This window comes from Fundulus heteroclitus, chromosome 9 (genome assembly GCF_011125445.2).
Source record: "Fundulus heteroclitus isolate FHET01 chromosome 9, MU-UCD_Fhet_4.1, whole genome shotgun sequence".
Taxonomy (NCBI): Eukaryota; Metazoa; Chordata; class Actinopteri; order Cyprinodontiformes; family Fundulidae; genus Fundulus; species Fundulus heteroclitus.
The window spans coordinates 36899366-36919726 of record NC_046369.1 but is presented as its reverse complement, the minus strand read 5'-3'; the positions used below and the strand labels follow the sequence as shown (position 1 = coordinate 36919726).

At 42.3% G+C, this 20361-nt stretch overlaps 1 protein-coding gene across 1 annotated transcript in view; it reads right to left on the bottom strand.

Moving 5' to 3' along the window:
* The window catches only part of si:dkey-44g17.6 (guanine nucleotide-binding protein G(I)/G(S)/G(O) subunit gamma-12), a 48481-nt gene that overhangs the window by 26130 nt on the left and 1990 nt on the right, over window positions 1-20361 (bottom strand). The window contains exon 2 of the mRNA XM_012850218.3: window positions 9912-9975. The gene's annotated coding sequence lies outside the window, so the exon portion shown is untranslated. The remainder of the gene's footprint in view (window positions 1-9911; window positions 9976-20361) is intronic.

The window sequence follows — 20361 nt, the reverse complement described above, 5'->3', positions numbered from 1 at the left end:
TCATTCACTCTGAACTCATGTCAGGTTTAACTAAATTTACTGTCTGACACCTGAATGTTCCTGAGTGAAGTCTGTTTGTGTGTTGTACTTGACGTTTGACCGGACACCACACACTGTATGAGCAAACCTGTAATATATATACAATTTTCTTTTGATGATGATAAAGAAACACAGCAGACCAGTCAGGAACTAAATTGTGGAGAAGTTTAAAGGTGCATAGCCATGTTTTTTGACTTTTTTCTCATTTATATGTCAGTTGCTCACTCATGTTGCGTACAAGTTTTTATGAAAGATTATCACTCTCTGCTGGTGTATTAGTTGTTATTTTGGTGTTTTATGCTTTGCTTTTGCTCAGTTTGTTAGTAAATAACGCCTTTCATGTTTATTTACAATTTTAATGGAAGTACCACACTATGCATGCAAAGCAGGAAGCAGCTATTAGCATCTCCAGGTGAATCAAAGAATGTTTCAAGATATAGTGAGAGAGAAAAATAATATATGATTCTAAGAGGGAAAAGACTGGAATGTCTCTGGGAATACACTATTAACTTTGGTGTTCACTAAAGTGGACGCTATACCTGCCGATTGCTCAGATGTGACCGCAGAGTTGATCAATGTGAGTAAATGTTCTGATATGAAGCTCTTAATGTTGCTGTAGATTGTTTTATTTAATTAACGTTTGGTCTTCAATCACGCTGAGCTGCTGCTTTACTGCAAGGCATTTCAGAGGGTCAGGTTTGGTCCGGCATGATTTCATTTTGATTTATTAATTAAGCAAACCGGCATTATGATAATTATTCGATACTGTCGCTAGATGGCGCCACATCTGTTTATATCTGCTAGTTGCGCCCGGTGCTGGGGCTATATTTATCCACAAAAGGACCATCAAAACATTTTCGGGACGGACGCTTGGTGTATATAACCTTATTTTGTCATAATCAAACAATTTTGGTCTTTTTTAAGCATATAATGTGGCTATATTGTTATGAATTTGGATGGACCCAAAAGACAACCCGAAAACAGGTCAGTGACGCTTTGATATTTTATTAAAAGAAGGGGTTGCACGGCCCTTGCTGCGTGCGGCTCACGCTCGGCGGCTGGCAGCTCCTGGAGACGAGACGTCAGGTTAGTGATCAGCGGAGCCAGATAGAAAGGTAACTAGAAGCTGGATCACTAACCTGGTGGAGGGTGGGCTTGTCGGTGCTTCTTCTGGCCCCTGAGGGCGACAGAGTCCGTGCGGGATTATCCAAGGTCGTTTGTCCGAGTCCAGTCCGGGTCCGATATCGTGAGGGCGATTGACTAGGCAGAGGTTTCCAAGGGCAAATCCGAAAGGGGTTTCCAGGTCCAGGTCCGGGTCAGAATCCAAAGAACAGATAGTTTAGGGGGACAGGCAATCTCAGGTACTCACAGGCAGATAAGGTCGGTACACGGGTGAGCAATCCAAATCCGGAGACTGACAGGCAGAACTCAGGGCGGGCAAACAGGATCCGAAAAGGGCAGAGCTGGCTCAAAAAACAGGGCAAAAACAGGTCGGGCTTCAGACTGACAGACAGGTTAATTCAGAAGGCTGGAAGTTCTCACCGGGTTGGCTCGAGACGTTCTGGCACTGGAGACTGCAATGCGCAGAGCTTATAAGCAGGTAGAGGCGGAGACATTGCAGGTGCGCTGATTGCAATTAGCAGCTCCAGTGCCAGAAACGTTACATATATACCATTAAAGCAGGGTTAGGTTTTAAAACTATATCCCAAGCTCTTTTCATTATCTCAACATGGAAGAATTATGCAACCCCCTAACCCATTAAGACATGGCTGCATATCGAAGCTGACAAGCAGAAGCAGTGTGAAAATGATCACTAATATGGTCAAAACCAGGGAAGCTGGTCAACATTGGTGTCCAGATGGCTGGCTATATACAGGGCACTGCTGGAAGGAAACCTGTTGACTGGGGCTCATCTTCCTGCAGAATAACAACACTAAACATACAGCTAGAGCTACAATAAAATGCATTAGACCAACGTCATTCATGTGTTAGAATGGCCCAGTCAAAGTCTATCAAGCCAGGACTGTTTTGCAAAGAAGAATGGGTAAAAACACGGGAATATTGGACAAATTTTTGCTGCTGCAATTGCAGTGAAAGGTGGTTCTACAAAGAATTGACTCAAAGGGCTACATATTGATAAACTTTATACTTATATTGCACTCGCAAAGTGGGAAGAAACTGCACAATGTATTTGCAGCATGCAAAAAAAGATTCTGCGTTGATCAATTTTAGAATAGTGGGAGAATGAGATCACCCTTGAATTGTTGTTGTTGTTTCTGTTGTTGGGAAACAAGGTGATCTAATCAGCACATGCCATGTACATTGTGATGGTGGTGGTTGCAGATAGAGACATTTCTTACGGCTGAATTCTGATTGCTTATCACGATGAAGAAGAGACAAACACAGAGAGAAGAAAGAGGGGTGCAATTGGGGGAAAACAGAGCCTTCTGACCTCAGTGACACCTCCTCCACTTCCCCTTCTCCTTCCTGTGAACTTTGGAGCACCAAAGTATACATAATGAGCAAGTGAGGGGGAGGCAGAGCTGAGGCCTACAGACGTAAGAGCGGGTCACTTAGACACTGTGCCCCACCACTTCTTGCAGAGAAACTCCACTAATGATTACATATTTTGCAAAGCCAACTCCTTTTCTTTAAAGCCACTTGATCACAAGTTTACGGTGGTGACACATTAGCAATCCACCCTTTGAACTGCCATGTTATAACCAGAAAACCCGCATACAGTCATAAAACAGGTAATATAAATGAAATAAGAATTCCAAACATCCAACACACCTCACCCAGTTTCGGAGAACTTTAGTCAGCATTTGCAGACAGGAAAGTTCCCCGTGTTTTCACAGGGAATACAATATCCTGTTTGAAAGGATTAATGTCTATTCAAAGCTGCAGCACAGGTAACTTGTCTAGGACATTTTTGTGCATTAACAATACTTAGATAAATGTGGGAAAACAAGAACTGCTGGTCTGATTAATCTTAATCTCTCTGGTATGTATAAATGAATAAATAAAAAGTATTCAATGATCCCAGTAGGGTTACATTCTTGTGCTAATACATAAAGACCAACATAGTATAGTGTCAATAAAAATGTAAACTCACCACGAAAATTCTAAATCAGTTAAATGTACAAAAACTAAAAACAGTTCCAGCTATTTCTGTGCTGTTTGTCAAATTATAAGTAAGTACACTTTATGTATATACAGTAGCACGTTTCACAAATAAAAATCACAAAGTACTTCACAGAGCCCAAAAATCCCTGTTGCTGGTGAACCTTTTACGGCCACACTTTTTCCTTCCACTCAGTTTTCTATGAACATTCAATCATTTCTTTTGGAATGTTCTAATTTTCTGATAAACTGAATCTTGGGTTTTCATTATCTGTGAATAAATTATTAAAATCACAAGAAACAAAGCCTTGAAATATTTAGTCAGTGTGTAATGAGTCATTAATTGCCAAGTTGCTTCCTGGAACAAGGAATTTGACATTGTTTCCACTTTGATCTCAGTGATGGCATTCTAAACACAATATGCAAAAAAGTAAATAGAATTATTTTCTTGTAAAAATAAATATATAAATTTTTAACAAGACAAAATACATACATGAGTAAGTAATACGCAATTGGCAACAAAAGCAATTTAACTTTTTCATCATATCTTTATTTTTTTGTGCCATACTTTATTTGAAGCTCTGCCAAAGAAGACCCAAAAGGAAATCATACTCTTTAGTGGACTTGTGGTTCAACGTTAACTGTAGGGCAGTGCACAGGACTGACTACTGTACAGCAAAAGCACGACCTGTCTTTGCTGGTGCCTTCATTCCTGCACAAAAGCCTGTTTACAGTATGCACAGCAGCAAATGAATGGCACCAAAGACAGAGTGCGTGTTTGTCCTGCCACTTAGATAGCAAAGAAGAAATTCTAGATATACAAAGCAGAGAAGTTGCTTGTGGCTCAAAGTCTGCATGCAGGCATGCAAACTAAAAGACTCCATAAAATCCCTTTCTGAACATCTTTTCTGTGTGCTGGTCTGAGTGACCTGACATGCTGTGTCACCGTCACTGATTTGATAATGAAAGTCCAACAGAGTGCTCTGGAAAGCACTTTAACACAAACCAGTAAATGATTCATACGAGGTGAGAATCTTTATCCTTGTATAAGGTCACTAAGACCTAGACAAGTCTGTTCACATTCTGATGTGAGGGAATATGAGGTTAATTGCAATGCAAACTATTAGCCAAAATGCTAAACCCCAGACAGACTAAATTAAGATTGCAAGATATGATACTTAGCCACAGTCTGGTGCAGAGCTCAGATAGAGTCTGACATTTCCAGTCATGCATTTTGGAGCGTTATAATGCTGTGTTCATTGAAAGCAGCGACCAGGATCTCACAGGGAAAGTATGTGCAGGCCGGTTGGAGCGGTTTGTTTTCAGAAGAGCGTTAACTCCAATGGAACGCGTCTGCAATGCCGGGTAGCATACCGCCCTGTTTCCTAATGAACATCAGTCAAAAGCACATTTTCACAGTGGCACAGACCACCTAGTGTATACTTCCAAGGCAAAGCAGTTAACTTATTTCTGGACTGGAAAATATTTCTCTTTCCCCTGTCTTGTGAGGGGGAAATGTTTTAGGGGGGGGAATCAAAGCGCAGAAGAGCAGCCGACTTGTAGAAAGGAATGCCAGGCACGTAACTGGTGGCTGGACGAACTCTCTGGGCAGGGTGACATCCCGCTAGCTGCTTAGTCTTCCTCTCTTAACTGCCAGACCGTAATGTTTGTTAACTTGAGGCCAAGATTTCCTGCAAAGATCAGGGTGGCTGGAATTCCTGCTTGGCAGACACGTGGCAAAAAAAAAGTCTCAAAATGGGATCCAGCAAACCAGGGAGAGATAAAGCAAGCTGGATAGACTGGTTATTGTCACAGCTTTGCAGTCGTGGTTAGAAGGCACATCTTGTTGCTTGCAGAGAGATGTTATGAACACAAGCATGTACAGTGAGAGCAGTGCATTAAAATAAGGGTCTTCACTACTCAGTCTGTCCCAAAGGGAACAGACTGAGACACTCTGAGGCCAAAACACAATGTCTGCAGTTATACATGAGCAAAAAGAAAAAGAAAAACAAGGCGTGCAGCATTACTTTTTTTCCAGTCCCACTTTTGACCTCTTGACTTTTCTTAGTCCTGTGCTATTCCAACTGACATAGCTGTATAGTACCCTTTGAACTTGGACGCACTGTTTGCGTGCAGACACTGACTGATTACTGTGCTCTGTCAGATGAGCAGAGAACGGACAAAAGGAAAAACAGTCTCCCTTACTTCCTCTGTTTATGCACCGCCAACCACCCTCAGAGGCGGTAAAACTACATTATTGCTTCCCCAGAAGCCATTCTTTAAAATGCAACCGAGCGTTTTGTAAGAAACATTCTGTGTAGTGGATGGCTCTCTCCACTGGCACTGAAAAAATTACAGGCAGCATTTAAAAGTCCTCTGCAAAATCAGTAATGCAATTATTTATGTGTGGTTGTTTGGAAAAATCATGATGGATGTGTCCACCAGTGTCCACCAGGACACTTCTTTGGAACCCTTATATCATTAACCAATGGACTGTGATTAAATCATCAGTGCCTGGAACAATGCATACTTCCAGTAAATAGAAAAGAATACATTTAACCACTTGCAAGAAATTACTAATTCTTCAAGTATTTGAGTTTTTAATTTCATAAGAAATTATTTAATGGTTTACAGTAAAAAATAACGTTTGTACAGCAGAACCTGTACATTGACGGGTTGTTTCTACATCCCCCTTCAGCAACCTATCTCTGACGGACTGATTAAAGAAGAAGAATTGTGTATCGGTTGCTATAATCTAGAAAATAGGTGTGGAGTGTTTAAACCTTCAATTCTGGTTCTGCTTTAAATGCATAGATGGAGTTTTAAAAGTTGTGCAGTTTTTTTAAAAGCCACGTGTATTTGTATTTAAATGAATTTGTAATATGCAATCCAAGGTATTTTACTTAAATTGGTAATCCCTAGTTTACAAACGAGAATCTTCACTTTTTTACGTCGACAATATAAACATAATTTTAAAATCCTGAGCTCTTATGGAGAACAACACTTGTACTATATTTAAAAAAAAAAACATATCTACAAGCCCTCTTAGGTTAAAAATAGAACATATAAATAATGCATGTAATTCATGTCCAACTCAAAGGTGAAGTCAGTGGGTTGCCAGTCACTTGTTTCAAAAACCGTTCCATGGAAACAGGATCTGCAGTGACCTAGTTGTGGAAAAGGGGCTGATAATGTATCATAAGAAGAACAACAACAGGGAGTGGGAGATTGCACATCTGAAACTGTGATTCCTATTCATTCACATAAATAGTTAGATGTTACACATTCACTGACAAAACATTATAGAAGAAATCTTTTCATATACCCTGTTAATTAGAAATATTCTAGCTGAACAAGAAGGAAACGGTCAGTGGCTGCTGCAAACCTCAGAGGATGCTTTCTGCAACCTGAAGCAAAACTTTGATGCAAATGTTTGGCCTTCAAAGCCGAGCTGTGTGCACATTACAACTGTGCTGACAGGACCGCTAAACGTTAAGGTATCTGCAAGTGTCCAGGGTACCAAGAGGCCACCCAGAGAAACCGCAGTTCTGCAATGAGCTCCAAGATTTAAGATACGAATACCAGTCTGTGTATGATTTCTTTTTGGAAGCAATATGTTCTTGTTCTTTTCTTGAGAACAGGGCAGTGCTGAAAAGGGCAGAACATACGAGAACAAAAGGTCCTGAATTCATTCATTTCTGTCTTCTAAGGATGAAAAAAAAAGATTTGTTTTAAATATGTCACGTTTCCACTCTTTCAGGCCAAGTGGAATGCATGACACATCGTCTGAGAGGAATAAAGAGTCGCACATGGAGACATAAATGGTTTTAAACACCCCTTACATATGGCTCCAGAATGGACAGAATCAGAGCTGGCTCGCTGGTCATGGAAGCGAGCCATCAAAGCCGTATTAACCACATTAGTTCCTGCTCTGGGAAATGCCACTCCTCCTTCTGCTCTTAACTAAGAATAGTGAGTAGGAGTTTGTGATTGCACATTGTATATTTGTGTGTGTGTGAGAAAAGTTTCAGGCACAAAAGGAATGGTTTTTTTGTGGAAGGGTGTGTGTGCAGGGGGGAGGGGGTTTACTCAGGAAGCGGACGTGGTGAAAGCGCGTAGGAGGAAGAAGGACGTCCATATATGTGCAGATGCCTGTGAAACAGGATGGAGACGTGCACTGGAGGTATGTCTTCCATGCCGAAGCTTGGGATCTCCTTCGGGTGTGACAGCAATGCGGGAAATATTCAAGCCTCCTCCTAAATGTGCAAACACACACCCTGGTGCTCAGAATCTTTCACCTGCACTGAGACCCAAACTGTGACACAGACCTCCTATCACTGACACCCTTCTGCCTCGTAACGGTCACCTCAAGCAGCTGTGGGAAACTGGGAAGTTATGGTCAAATCAATGATTTCCCCTAAAGGCGAGTTCTTCAGCCAGCCCACAGCTTTCTGTTTCTGCCAAGTTTGCGCAATAAACAGCAGCCCAGCAACCAATTAGCAACACACCTGCACAAAAGCAAAAAGGGCCTTTGTTCAACACCCGCACCGCTGTCACTGATTTACTCTGTCAGTTGACCGCTGGGTGCTCACACTAAAACACGTCTTTGTTGCTCTTGCTGCTTTCACAAGGATCTGGTTTGCTAATGGTATTTATTAAGCTTTTTCTTATTAAATAAATCTGCTGTCCTGACTTTTCAGTGCTATGTCAGGATCACCCACAGGAATAACTCTGAGGTCGCTCTGACACCACACGTGGAAGCTCATTGTACTTGGAAATACCAACAAAGCTTAAAACAACTCAACATGTACATGCTGGCGACCAGCTGACAGTGAAACTCTTCATGTTTGCAGTCTGCAGGGCTCTGTCACAAACTCATAGGCTGACCAACACTGACACCATGTGGTGACCTTTTAGGATACGTAGCCAAATTCTAATTTTAGCCGCAGTGGCCTCTTCTTTGCCAGCATCTGTCTAAATTGCTGTCTAAGATATTTAACATTCAGTCGCTTCTATTTCAGGAAACGAAAGCTCACAAATGAAAGAAGAAGAGGTAGGTAAAGAAGAAGAAAACAGCAGTGAAACACAAAATAAAAATGAAAAACCTTGGCCGTCGAGTTGGAGGCTTGAAGCAGCAGTTAAAGTCAATGAATGCAAACTGCAAAATTTAAATATCATCTCTAAATTTTGCTCACCACAACATTTGCTCTTTCAGTACAACAGCAGATGATATGTTGTGGAACAGATCTAGAGCTAGACAACTTTAAACAAAGGCTAAAGATGATGATTTCATGCGTCACATTTATCTTTTGGTCCTTGTTATATTTTGCGTTTGCTTTTGCTTATCAAAGACTGGGTTCTCTTCAGAAGAGAACCCTAGACATCCCGCTCCTTAGCGACACTCATTCTTGGGGATCTCAAGGTGATCCTTCCTCTGTCAAGTTCTGGGTCTGCCTTGGGGTCTCCTGACAGAAAACTCAAAACCTCGAAAGGGAAGTGTCCTGATCAGATGCCCCAACAACCTGTGCAGACTCCCTTCAATGTGGAAGGGGAGTGAATCTACTCTCTTGGTAAGATAAGCTCCTCATTCTCTCTGTACGGATGAGCCCAGCTACCAAACAGATAAAGCTAATTTCAGCCTCTTGTTTCCAGAATACAGAGATATGTAAATTGGCCCACAGATCAGTTTGGATGTTTATAATGAAGGAAGAAGACTCAAAGTCAGCAATTATCATTATCATCAGTAAGATGGAGGAAGAACAGAAATGCAACACAATATTTAAAGGAAACTGTTTTCAATGACACTTTGAGACATGCTTATGGTTCATTCTGGCTGCCAAATAGCAAGAGAGAATGGAACTTAAAATAGAAAACAACAACGTTGCTCTTTTCAGCTCAGAGTCTTAGAGTTAAGGTTTAGGATCTGCAGTCAGTAGAGGATACACACAGACACTGCAGTGTTTTTAGAAATGCCAGCCCAGGATTCTTCAAGACAGTTTAAAATGTCCAGACCTTAATCATTTTCTCTTTCTTTAAAAAGCATAAAAGTCTGTCTGCCTCAAAACCATTGACTATAGTTTTAAATGAGTAATTTGAATTAGACTCAATCAGTATCAGTAGTTTTCAAAACTGTACAAAAAGTAGAGATGGTAAATCAGGCAAAAGACTATACTTCTCTAGTAAATAATAATCTTGTTGAAAAATGCTTGGTGAGCATAAGTAGCCCCAGCTCATGACATTTTTATTCAGGCAGAAGTTTACTACCTTAAAAACATAGGGACACTCTTGATTTCATCTGTTTGGTTTAATCTACATTTTAACCTGCTTTTTTCTGTTATGTTTTGTGTATTCTTATATATTTTGTTTGCACTTTGATCCCCAATATTGTGGATGTGGAAAGGCGATACAAATGATTAATTGAACATCTCTATGTATGTTATTACAGAAGTATAAATAAGCTTTAGTGAAAGTATACAACCATCAGAGCTTGGCTTGAGGACTTGTTACCCAGAACAGCTTTCCAGTGTTACCCCTGCATGCATCGACCCTGTAAACTTCACTGCAATCTCAAGAGGGCAGCAGATTACAGACAGTCCTCAAAAGGCTGACCTGATACGCTATGAAATACGTGTGGGGACTGAACATGCTTAATTATAGATGAACTGTGTTTGCAACCGGAGAAGCCTCACAAATATACCAAAAGCTCAGGGTGCCAGTGTTCCCCGGAGCCTGCAGACAAAGACACTTACCTTTATGCAAGCAAACAGTAAGGAACGTGTATGAGGTGTCCCTGAGCATGTGGTCACCATGCATCTGGAAAGAAAAAAGAACAAAGGAAATGTTTGAGTAACAACCAAATGCTGCTTAGTAAATTGTGAGACAGTTACAGTATGTGAAGGAGAAAACAGTCCACCAGAGAGAAAACAGGGCTCTTAGTGTATTCTGTGAATAGCAAACAGTCCACTGACACTATTTACTCCATCACCATCTGTCTACCACTGAAAAGTGCTGTGGGTCAGAAGAAATCTGCTCTCTGCACCACTTGCTTCCATTTCTGCATTCCAGCAAAACTAGTGAGATGACCAGTCCTGTGGCCGGACAACCTTCTGTGGGTTTTTCTGCTAAGTGGCGGAAAGAAAAACGGTTGTTCTCAATACTGTTCTTAGGTAACTGCTACCAGGCTCAGCTAACATATTAAAGTCTCCTAGAATCAAGAACCTTTGTTGTCATTGTGTAACTTAAATAAGCCCTAAATCAGCCTCCTCCCTTCTCCTCTCTGTTCCATCTTCCCGGCCTTCCACCGCCAGGAGCCGAGCCTTCAGTCGCTCTGCTCTTCATCTCTGGAATTCACTGCCCTCTGACGTATGAAACATCACTTCATCAACACAAATCAAAACTGGTCTGAAAACACATCTCTTTAGATTAGTGCATGCCTCCTAACCTATCCTTGTGTATATTTTTAATTGGTTTGATTTGATTTTACGCTGGCTTTTAACTGTGTAATAAAGTTAAGAGTAACTTACTTCTTCACTAGACATGTTCCTCCGAAAGGTGATGCTGTTTTGTTGTGAATTTATCATTGCAAATATGTGCATATGAGAAGATGGGTGGGGGGGGGGGGGTGAAGTTGGAGTCATGGCTTGTCACACATCTTGCTTTTGTCTACACTGCTCAACAGCCCATCTTGTACTGATATTTCACTTATTTTTCCTTTAACATCTTTTAATTTGTTTGAGATTCTATGTTTATTGTGTTTAAATGCAATAATGTTGTAATCATTAATGTCATATTTAAAATCTAGCACCTGAAAAAGTTTCATCCCTCTACTGCTTTTCTTTCGGGAGTTATGGAGAAACAGCGCCCTCTAGAGTCTTTTAGCACCCATCTTGGAATGTTGAGCCCGCTACTTTCCATGCATTGAGACTTCTCAATGTTCTCATTTCGGAGTGCCTGAACCAAGAGATTACTGAGTGCTCTGAGAATGCCTGTGTTGTCATCACAGGGTAAAGGAGTAGGCTTATAGTCTGTGATGGCCTGCATGCCTTGCCACGTGTGTGGTGTTTGTCCAGTTGTGGGGAAATCCTTGCATTTTCTGACCATAGACACGCTTTGCTGTTCTTATGGCACAGTTCACGTTGGCTCTGGTTGATCTCTCTCCGTCCCCACACTTGAACACTGCATTTCATATCAACATTATGCGTACCTCACTGGTAATTCAGGGTTTCTGATTTGGCTGTGTGGTAATGATCTTGGTCACAGAGACATGCTCCTTGCACTTCTGGTTGTATGCAGGCACAGATTCAGCCTACTCCTCTACATCGGTGTGTTGGTTTTCAGTTGCAGCCTCCCTCAACATGTTCCAGTTTGTGCACTGAAAACAGTTTTGTAATGCTAACACAGATCCTGCAGGCCAGTCCCTCATCTGCTTCATGGTGGGTTTTCCTCTGATAAGTAGGGGCATAACATGGGCATGCAGGAAATGGCATGACACCAAGGTGGGGATGGGGGGCTGCCCTTAATGCTGCCTTAATATTTTTGTAGGTCCTGTCCAGTGGGTTTGAGCTTCTGGCTGCAAAGTCCATAAGTGGAAGAAATGTCTTCATGTTGGCCTGATTAATGTCCCCAGTAACAGTGAAAATACCCTCTGGATTTGCGGTTTGAAAGTCAATGATATAGTGGTAGAGCACACGTATAGCCTGTTAGCACTGGGGGCAATTTCTTTTCTTTCTTTTTTTTTTGTGTCCTGTCTGGCAATGTGGCAAAAAGAATTGTTATCTTATTCTCACAAGTGGAGCATTATCGCTTTCGCCATAGTGCTCTGCTTGATTTATATATGTAAATAGTTTTATTATGTAGGGAATAATTTATGTTATCTGGACACTACATTGATAAAGTAAAAGAGGAGAGAGAAATGAGAAAAAAAAGACAAAGGGAGAAAAGGTGAAAGAAAGAGGAGACAGTAGAGCGAGATGGACAAAACTTCATTAGTCTGCTTCATTACCTGCAAAGAGAGATGTAAAAAGAACAGCACAAACAATAGAGTTACAGATACAATACAGCGACACCTTGATACCATCACTGAAGTATATACAGTATTACTCAATACTAAATGTATAAAGTTGTAGCTGAAGTTAAAAATTGGTGAGTATGTAAATAGCCAGATTCAAACACATGTAGGTGTTTCTGAGCGTGCGCTTGTGTGTGTAAGGTTTATCCTTGGAGAAAATGCTCAATAGTGGTTGTGAAGAGCCAAAGACCCCCCACCCCCTCTTCCCCCAGAGCACCAAGGCAGGCCCCAGGGGACCCAAAACCCCAGATGCCCAAAGGGACCCCCAAAATAAAGGTGCCCAAGAAGGGCCAGCACAAGAAATCCGCAGCCTCCACCGAGGGAAGAGGGGAGACGCCCCCCAGGAAATCCCCAGCCGCCGCAACACTGAAGCCCCCAGGAGCCAGCTACGCTGAGTCTCAATCATTGAGTCTCAATCATTCACTCCCACCCCAGTGTCCCCACACACGACACAAAAACACTGAAAAAAAAAGATGGTGGGGGAGGGGGGTCACGCATTGCACTCCTTTGCATTCATCACAGCACTGGGGGCAATTTCAACAGCTGGTATAGCACTCCAAAGTTGCTCAGAATGTGCAGAAATGTTGTGACCACTGTCATCGATACACAGGATACGTTCTAGGACAAACTGACAATCATATGGTAGTCTATCAATATTTCACTGAATGTTCAGCGCTGAACTAGACGGTACATATGCCTTATTTGCTATCGAATGTCCGATGTTCTCAAGAGCCATTGCAGTCGCAGCTGTGCAGGGCGTTTATCCTACAATAAGAATCTCATGCTGTCTCATCCCTTAGCGAGTCTTTTCATGATAAGGTTGTGTAATGTAGAATTTTGGATTTTTGCATTCTCAAATAGCTTTTGTTTCCCACAAGTAAAAACAAGGTACAATCTCTTACAAAATATATCTAGGATTTTAAGCAGAAGGTTTTTGCAACATCATCATTCATATGAAAGATGACAGTGATCTACCTCATAAAGATTATCACTGGGTTGAATAATTACAGGCCTGTAGCCCTGAGGTCTGTGATCATAAAATCCTAAAAGCTGCTGGTGTTGAAGCATCTCAGGGGCATCTCCACCCCCCTGCTGGAGTCCCTCCAGTTTGCCCACTGGGCAAATAGGTCAGCAGATGATGCAGTCAACATGGGAATAAACTTATGACTGCACCACCTCAGTCACCCAGAGACATACGCCAAGATCCTGTTTGTTGAAGTCCGCTTGGCCTTCAACACCATCAACCCATACATGCTCCACCACAAGCTAACCCAGCTCAGTGTGCCGGCCTTCACCTGTCAGTGAATCTCCAGCTTCCTGACAGACTGGAAGCAGCAGGTGAGGTAGCATCTTCTCCAGCACAAGAACTATTGGCACCAGCACCCCCCAGGGGTGTGTTCTGTCCCCTCTCCTTTTTTCCTTGTACATAATAAATGCACCTCAGTGGAACCATCTTTCAAACTCCTGGGGTTTGCAGACAACATACAAACAGGAGTTGGATAAGCTGGTCCACCGCTTTAGTCAGAACCACCTCAAGCTTAATCCACTCAAGACTGGAGATGACGGTGGATTTCCACAGAACACCTCCCACACTGCTTCCCCTCATCATCCTAGCACCAAGCCACTTCCTCCTTAAAGAAGGTCAACACCAACAAGGCTGCAGGTCCAGATGTGGTGTCAAGTTGGACGCTAAAATCACATGCTGACCAGCTAGCGGGGGTCTTTCTGGACATCTTCAACCTCTCCCTGCAGCTCTCCACGGTTCCTGCCTGCCTGAAATCATCTGTTATCGTGCCTGTCCCCAACAAACCAAACTTCACCTGCCTCAACTATTACTGCCCTGTTCCTCTGACCGCCGTCATATTGAAGTTCCTCCTGTAACACATCAAGGATGCCATCCCTGCTGACTCACCTGCATCAGCCCAACACCTATGTTAGGATGCTTTTCATGGACTTCAGCTCCGCAGTCAACATCTTGCTTCCAGACATGCTGACTCTGAAGCTCCACATCCTGGGATTATCCACAACTCTCCTCTCTTGGATCTGTGACTTCCTCACTAACAGACCCCAGGTGATATAGAAAGGGAAACACACGTCCGCTCCACTGATCCTCAACACAGGAACGCCGCAGGGTTGTGTCCTCAGCCCTGCTCTCTTCACCCTTTTCACCCATGACTGTTCTGCTGTCCACCTGACAAACACCGTGGTGAAGTTTGCAGATGACACCACTCCAACAATGATGAGTCCCACTACAGGGATGAGGTCAGCAATCTCACACAGTGGTGCTCCAGGAACAACCTGATCCTGAACACCAGTAAGACCGAGGAGGTAATAACAGACTATAGGAGGTCCAGGAGGACTGAACACGCACCTCTCTACATACAGGGGGAGGTTGGGGAGCTCGTAGACGCCAGCATTAGGTTCCTGGGCATCCACATCTCCTCCAACCTCTCCTGGCCTGGGAACACCTCATGCCTGGTGAAGAAGGCCCAACAACAGTTTTTCTTTCTCAGGAAACTGAAAAGGTCTGGACTTTCCACTAAGCTGCTAAAATACTGTTACATTGCTACAATAGAATGTGTATGGTATGGGAGCTGCACGGTGCAGGAGAGGAAGGACCTAGCACGGGTGGTGAGAATAGCGCAGGGGATTGTGGGATGCCATCTGCAGGATTTGGCCTCCGTTTATGTAGCATGAGTCCAGGAAAGGGCCAGATGTATCTCCATTGATCCCATCCACCCAGGCAATGCACTTTTGGCCCCTCTTCCATCAGGTACACCCTTCAGAAGCATCAAATCCAGAACTAATAAACTCAGGAATAGTTTCTTTCTGAGAGCTGTGAGAACTATCGCCCCCTGGTGAGTAGATTGTGATCCATCATCACATTACTATTATTGTATATTTGCACACTCTTATTCTCAGGAATATTGAACTGCACATTTCTGTAAATGAAGCCTTAAGATCTCTGCACAAAAATGACTTCATTACTTGAGATTCATTGAAGGAGGGATTATGTAACATGTTTCATATCATTTGCAAAGGGACTGATATTACACCTCTTAGACTCTGATGCAAACTTTCATGCTTTAATGTAAAATAATCTCCTGTAAATACTAAGTCTGGTGTGTCATGTATCCATGTACATCATAAGTCGGTGTCTGCCTCAAGCGAAATTTCACCATGGTAACACATGGTGACATTATTCTTGATTCTTGGTTTTGGGCACATTCATCCCTGTATGGTTTGGCTCACCCACTAAACAAGATCTTCAAAGTAAAACATACAATTAGGTCTGCAGGGAGCATCATCAGTGCCCATATCATTACTATGCTTATTTTGACCAATCCAACCATCTCTTCCTGTTTTGCATTAACATGTACACATATTTACAAGAATTATTTTTCTCTTTTCCTTTTATGTATATTTGTACTTAAAATGTCTTCCTTGAGGGCAAAATGGAACATAATTAATTTTGTCTGCGCACAAACTTGTCAATTAATGCTGATTCGGATTGTGAATTTACACTGAGATCTGAAATACATTTCTAAACAAAATGCTTATTCGGGACAAAAAGTTCCTTCTAATTAATCACAAATGACATGTAGGGAATTTAATAACACCTAAATTTGTTAAAATCATTGCTACCATTTATCCTTGCCCAGCAACAGGTCCTTTCCCTCATCTGGTTTATAATTTACCAGACTTTGCAGCAACAACAGGCGCTGCTGTGTGGGATGAGCATTTACAACCCAGTACTGCACATATAACACCACACAGCCCTCATTTATCTCATGTTAACACTGTGGCGTAATCAAGATAACACAAGCAGCTGAGATTCTACTGGTGTCGTTCTGCTCAGCCTTATTCAGTTTCTCTGCAAAGCACCAGCTCACCAGAAAAAAAAACAGAATAGAGCAGCCACATAAAAATACATAAAAACAGAACAGGAGAACAAACAGCTGCGTACACAGAGTTAACGGTTGCTGTAGCTCCCTTATTGGCTTTGTCTGGGAGAGAAACAGCCAAACAGATAAGCAAGCAGTACGGTCTGTGGGGGAAAGGAGAGTACATTTGTAGCAATAGTAGCTTTGTCAATAGTCTTGTCCAAAGAAAGGGATATGGCAAAAATAAAAAATAAATGACAAGCTCATCTGTAGAATATGCGGTTATAATAAAAAAATTAAATAAATGCTGACATTTGAAATGTGAAGAAAACCTCCTTAACATTGACACCGGCATACCATATTAATTATTATATTCATATAATTGTGTCGCATGTATGTGTCGGCAAGAGGTTCCACAAATCCCCCAAAATATACAAGGTCAAAATGTATCCAGTCCCATACTAGTTTGTCATTTTATTTTACAAAATTGAGTCTGAATCTGAATATTACGTCCCGACGTTCAGACAGAAGAGTAGGAAACTCAATATGTGAAAGATTTTCTTTAAGCCAATAAATGCTGCTCCTCTCTGTGCTGTAGCACGTTGAGCTCTGGCTGCCCTCTGGGGCTGGACCTCACTACAGCAGGTCATGGGGGACTGCAGGTGCTTGGAAGTTTTAATGTGTGTAGCACTTCATATTAGTTACAATAAAAGCAACAAACTAATCATAGAACACTGGAGATAGGCACCAAGACCCCTCGTGACCTCATGAGGGATAAGCAAGTCAGAAACTGGATGGATGGATGGATGGATGGATGGATGGATGGATGGATGGATGGATGGATGGATGGATGGATGGATGGATGGATGGATGGATGGATGGATGGATGGAAAGTAATCATATGTAAAGTAATAAGAATGAGTCATTATTAGCCCCTGAAATAAAAAGAGACTGTTAGCTGTTAGTAGAAGAACATTGGGACTAATTAGCATGTTCATTTATTCATGTGAGTGGACAACACATCAGACTGAATAGAAAATTGTCACTTTGTAACTGAAGATCATGCACAACCTGTTAAGAATCTGCCAGCAACAATGTTAAATCTGCTATTTTTACGTAATTTTCTGAAGCCGCCTGAACAGTCTTGCCTTAATAATACAACAGAGCAAAAGGACAGAAGATCTCTGGAGCCATGCAGAGGGTCAAAGAAAGGACCAGCAAAGATAATTAAATTACAGTAACAGCCTCATTGAGAGAGTCGGTCTCTCGATGTTGCACAGACGCACCACAGAGACCTGGTGGTGCACATGGCTATAAATATCCTGCAGAAGATGGATGACATCTCCCTCAATGTCAGTGAGATCAGACGGAGCAAGAGTGAAACGGGTGAGCCGGCTACTGTCACGCTCTGCAGGGAGGGGTCACAAACTAGCAGCAAGGACATCCGATCACGCTGGCAGAAAGAGTAACGAGAAGAGAGCGTTAGATCATAGATCATAAGATCTACCTTAGATCATAATTACCTAAACGGCAATGTCCAATTTGTCCCACACTAGATGCTGGCTAATAATTCCTTGCTCTGACACATTGTTTTATTCAAAGCAGAGCTAATGTGAAATGATGGGCGGAGCCTATCCAGTAGAGGCCAGTACAGCTGACCTGTCAAAATACTTGCAGTGCAGGGTTTGCTGAATTTACACGTTCACTGTAAGCTGACACTTGTAGGTTGGAATGACATCATAGCCAGGTATTGTCCAAGTTCTCAACAACTGTACCAGTAAGGCCCGAGTATATGTGAACATCAGCCTATGGCTGCTAACAAGGAACAGACATTAAACTTTCATCTGTATTCACTCTATGATCCTCTGGATTTTCAATCATCCAAAAAAAAGTAAAGAAGCGTCCGTATATACATAAAGATTTTAAAACATAGGATCATAGTGTATTATTACCCAGTCTTAAGTATGAAAGAAATTAGGCATCCAACGGCTACTTCGGCATGTGTTGTCAACGCTCTTTCAGGACACACCAGGCCGGGTTTAACTTATAAAAGACTCTAAATGTGACAATTATCCTTTTAAATCTGTGCTTTTTTACTCTGTTTCAGAGTTTAAAAGCTGTAGAATAATCCTAAACTGTGGCTGTAGAACATTGTGCAGTGACTCTGACTTGAGCTAATCCTCTTCTCCCTTGCTCTGCTCCCAAAGCAATGTCCTGAACACGCACGACTGTGTCAGCAACATTTTATAAAGTCTGTAACAGATACGCCATTATATAAGTTGTGAACTGTAATCGCAGTGACAGAATCATTGATTGTGGTTTTATTAGCTGCCAATCACAGATGTTTTAGTAAGAAAAAGAGATTGATTAAAGGTCCTTCAACATCCACAAAGAGTGGACACAAAGCTTTGAGTTACGCTCCTTGGCTTTTAAATGGTCAGCGTTAGGAGAAGAAAAGCTGAGATCAAAGGCTACATCAGTCTGATTTCACAGTGTTTTGAATCGCGTTCTGGACTCTGTTGCTGTGGGCGCCGGCAGCTCGCAGCGGATCACTGCTGCAGGAGCGAACGTTGCACTGGGAGACAAAAAAAGCATGTCTGCTGATTTTAAACAGATTAAAAGGATACAGAACCTGTTTTTCTCTTCCTGGTTGTATCCTGTTTCCAACGTCACAATGCTCCCACAGCATCAGCCGTCTATTTACATAAACAGCCTGGATTTGGAATCCACGGTAGAAATACACGACCGATTCCTGGCGTTAAACACAACTTGCCAGGAAATTGAATTTCCAAGGAAAAAAAAAAACATTCTGGAACACAGAGTCGAAACACACCAACAATCTGCTGTGCCGCTGCAGAAAGGCAAAAAGGGCCTAAAAGTAAATGTATGAAACAGAGAAATTAGAAGACCTTAGACTAGGAGAAAAGTGAGTTCAGAATTTTGTTAAGATGAATAGTAACTGAAATTCACATGTTGCTGAAAAACCTGAAACTAAAGGTGACAGGCACCATGGTTCTGTGGTACATATGCAAGGTTTCAGTTGAAATCTTAAGGTATCAGTGAAGGAACAGAGGCCATCGTAAATGCTTCCCTCACTTGTTGCTAAGCAGTTAATGCATTCTGCGCCCGCCAACCTTCTCACATATGGCACGCAGTGAGGTTGCACACCTTCATCCCTGCCACATATCTTAGGAAGGAGGCTCATATAGTTGCATCAAAGCAGGAGGCCATGTTCTTTTTTTTTTTTTTTTTTTTTTTTTGCATATTACTGTGGACATACAGATATAGAGAGTGATGGCGGTGCTGACTAGAAACATTCTCTGAAGGTCTTTGTGACCAGAGCAGTGACGCACGGAGGAGCTCCCCTGAGGCCGAGGGAGGAATTTGAGTCGAGGGACAGAATGGGATGGGGGGGGGGGGGCTCTCATGGGATTGAACCATACTAAGGTCTGCATCAGTGGCTGCAGGGTAACCAGGCAACATGGACAAGTCCACTTCAACACCGAAAATCGGTTTGAGCAAAGTCACAGCAGACTGAGAAAACATAGCTGCTGAATGATGTTTGACCCAGACTGTCTCTGGGAGGACTCGGCCAGCCCGATCCTTCGTATTCACGCACGTTTGCTCATTTTCAGGCCAACATTTAGATCTACAAAGCCAGCATTACAAAGAGCAAACACGTAATCTTTCTAACTGACAGCTACTCCCACATGAGGCAGCTACAACGTGTCAGCCCCTAAACAACCCTCCCTTTTGTTGTTTGCAGTAAACATCAGAGCTTCTTGTTGGGGGGTGGGGAGGGGTATCAGGATTACATTCTAACAATCTGCCGCAACAACTGCTCCTTTCAACTCTGTGACCCGACCCTGCAGATTCTGTGATGAACCAAATTGATGGTGCAGGATCAAACAGAACAACATGGTAGTCGTACTGCCTGTCTGTCTTTTCATAACAAGACCTCTGCTTTTCAAAGTTTGCTCCTGACTGTACATCTTTGGGCCATGTTCATGTGGCTAGGACGGCAGCACTCCTCTGTCCTCTTTCCTCTTTTTTAATAAAATTAGGACTCCCCAATCTGAGGACATCAAATGACTGATACAGATGTTGATCACTGCAATGATATGATAACAATATTAACCGTGATCATTGCATGTTTTTCTCTCTCCTCCCTGTTTTACACCCTCACAAATTCCCCCGCCACTTTATGCGAGCCTAAATGTTTTGTCGACAGAAATCTGAGACACTTTA